Here is a 3,241-nt window from a genome sequence, read left to right as displayed (position 1 = left end):
AGAACAAAAACAGAAGGAAAAGAAAAAAAAAATAACTCCAACCATCCTTTTCCTTTGGAAGAGGATTTATACCAAGAAGTTTAGAGAGAGACCCAGCTGGTTTATAGAATTCTGCAGGAAATTTGGGGACCTCTGTGATACCATTGTGTTCCCCGGCCCAGGAAAGTAGCCATACCAAGGCAGTTATGGGGATAATTCAAACAAATCAAAGCCACATTTTAACTCAATTGTGGTTATACTTTAGGCGAAACTATTTTGTACCTAAATATTTCCAATAATCATCAGCTGCATCCTGGTCTCATGGGAAATGCTGAGAAAACCTATGGGGCTATTATCCACTTACTAGCTCTGTAACCTTGGGCAACTTACTTAACTGTTCTGAGCCTCTTCCTTCTTCTGTCAAAATGGGACTGATTAACTATTGCCTTCCAGAATAGTTCTGAAGTGAAAATGAGAGTCAATGTTCTGTGCTTGCTTCGGCAGCACATATACTAAAATTGGAACAATACAGAGATTAGCATGGCCGCTGCGCAAGGATGACACGCAAATTCGTCAAGCGCTCCATATTTTTTTCTTAATGAAGCCTCTTTTCTGCATGTGAAGAAAAAAAAAAGAGAGAGTCAATGTTCTATGGCACGAAGACACACCAGTCAGTAAATATTAGCCGTTTCTTTCAGGGATAGATATATATATATAATTTTTTTTTTTTTTTTTGGCCTGAGACAGAGTCTCCTTCTGTCGCCCTGGTTGGAATGCAGCGGCAGAATCATGGGTCACAGGAGCCTCAATATCCCTGAGCTCAGTTCGTCCTCCCACCTCAACCTCCCAAGTGGCTGGGACTACAGGCACGCCACCACACACGGCTAATTTTTGTATTTTTTGTAAAGATGAGGTTTCACCATGTTGCCCAGGCTGATCTTGAACTCCTGGAGTCAAACAATCCACCTGTCTAGGTCTCCCAAAGTGTTGATGTGTCCGGAATTGATGGGTTCTTTGTCTCACTGACTTCAAGAATGAAGCCGCGGACCCTCGCGGTGAGTGTTACAGCTCTAAAGATGGCGTGTCCGGAGTTTGTTCCTTCTGATGTTCGGATGGGTTCGGAGTTTGTTTCTTCTGGTGGGTTCGTGGTCTCGCTGGCTTCAGGAGTGAAGCTGCAGACCTTCGCAGTGAGTGTTACAGCTCTTAAGGGTGAGTCTGGAGTTGTTCGTTCTCCGGTGGTCGTGGCTCGCTGGCTTCAGGAGTGAAGCTGCAGACCTTTGCGGTGAGTGTTACAGCTCATAAAAGCAGTGTGGACCCAAAGAGTGAGCAGGAGCAAGATTTATTGCAAAGAGCGAAAGAACAAAGCTTCCACAGTGTGGAAGGGGACCCGAGTGGGTTGCTATTGCTGGCTCGGGCAGCCTGCTTTTTATTCTCTTATCTGGCCCCACCCACGTCTTGCTGATTGGTATAGCCGAATGGTCTGTTTTGACAGGGGGCTGATTGGTGCGTTTACCATCCCTGAGCTAGACATAAAAGTTCTCCATGTCCCCATCAGATCAGCTAGATACAGAGTATTGACACAAAGGTTCTCCAAGGCCCCACCAGAGCAGCCAGACACAGAGTGTAGATTGGTGCACTCACAAACCTCGAGCTAGACACAGGGTGCTGATTGGTGTGTTTACAATACCTGAGGTAGACATAAAGCTTCTCCCCATCTCCGCCAGACTCAGGAGCCCAGCTGGTTTCACTCAGTGGATCCCGCACTGGGGCTGCAGGTGGAGCTGCCTGCCAGTCCTGCGCCGTGCGCTCGCACGCCTCGCCCCTTGGGTGGTCGATGGGACTGGGCGCTGTGGAGCAGGGGGTGGAGCTCGTCGGGAATGCTCCCGCTGCACAGGAGCCCACGGAGGGGCTGGGAAGCTCAGGCATGGCGGGCTGCAGGTCCCGAGCCCTGCCCAGTGGGAAGGCAGCCAAGGCCCGGTGAGAAATCGAGCGCAGCGCCGGTGGGCTGACACTGCTGGGGGACCTGGTACACCCTCCGCAGCCGCTGGCCTGGGTGCTAAGCCCCTCATTGCCCGAGGCCGGCAGGGCCGGCAGTCTGCTCCGAGTGAGGGGCCGGCCAAGCCCACGCCCACCCGGAACTCCAGCTGGCCCGCAAGCGCCGCGCGCAGCCCCGGTTCCCGCTCGTGCGTCTCTCTCCACACCTCCCTGCAAGCTCAGGGAGCCGGCTCCCGCCTTGGCCAGTCCAGAAAGGGGCTCCCACAGTGCAGCGGTGGGCTGAAGGGCTCCTCAAGTGCCACCAAAGTGGGAGCCCAGGCAGAGGAGGCACCGAGAGCAAGCGAGGGCTGTGAGGAGTGCCAGCAAGCTGTCACCTCTCATCGGGATTACAGGTATGAGCCGCAGCGCTCGGCGCCATTTAATTGTTCTGTTTTGTTTAATTTGTGCGGGTTTGGGCCTCAAAAAGAAAAGTGAGAAGAAAATGCCTCATTTACAGTGGAGCCACTGGTGAGTTTTCTTAGGCCTAATCTACATCTGAGGTTCTCAAATATTTGGGTCTCAGAACCCACCTACTTTCTTAAAAACTGAGGATTCCAAATGGCTTTTTTTTTATTATACTTTAAGTTTTAGGGTACATGTGCACAATGTGCAGGTTTGTTACATATGTATACATGTGCCATGTTGGTGTGCTCTACCCATTAAGTCGTCATTTAGCATTAGGTATATCTCCTAATGCTATCCCTCCCCCTTCCCTCCACCCCACAACAGTTTTTAAGTCTGGGTTATTGATATTTACTATATTCACAAATAATACTCAGGGTTGGGCGTGGTAGCTCACGCCTGTAATCCCAGCACTATGGGAAGCCGAGGTGGGCAGATCACTTGAGGTCAGGAGTTCGAGACCAGCCTGGCCAACATGGAGAAACTCCATCTCTACTAAAACTAAAAAAATTAGCTGGGCATGGTGGTGCACGCTTGTAATCCCACCTAGTTGGGAGGCTGAGGCAGGAGAATTGCTTGAACCTGGGAGGTGAGGTTGTAGTGAGCTGAGATCGTGCCACCACACCCTAGCCTGGGTGACAGTGAGACTGCACCTCAAAATAAAATAAATAAAATAACAATACTGAGAAAGTCTTATTATTTATTCATATAAAAGTAAAAGTAATGTATTACGTGTTAATATAAATAACAGTTTATGAAAAATGTATTTTCCAAAACAAAACAAAAATGTAGTGAGGAGAGTCATGTCATTTACAGTTTACAGATC

The 3,241-nt window shown here is 49.2% G+C and overlaps 1 non-coding gene across 1 annotated transcript; it reads left to right on the top strand.

The window, feature by feature from the left end:
* Positions 1 to 467: 467 nt before the first annotated feature.
* LOC115834871 lies at positions 468 to 571 on the top strand. The gene has a single exon (XR_004029872.1). It is a non-coding gene; the product is annotated as a U6 spliceosomal RNA (small nuclear RNA).
* The last annotated feature ends 2,670 nt before the right edge of the window (positions 572 to 3,241 follow it).

This window comes from Nomascus leucogenys, chromosome 4 (genome assembly GCF_006542625.1).
Source record: "Nomascus leucogenys isolate Asia chromosome 4, Asia_NLE_v1, whole genome shotgun sequence".
Lineage (NCBI taxonomy): Eukaryota > Metazoa > Chordata > Mammalia > Primates > Hylobatidae > Nomascus > Nomascus leucogenys.
Note: the sequence above shows the minus strand (reverse complement) of the source record. Positions and strands in the feature narration are given on the sequence as shown.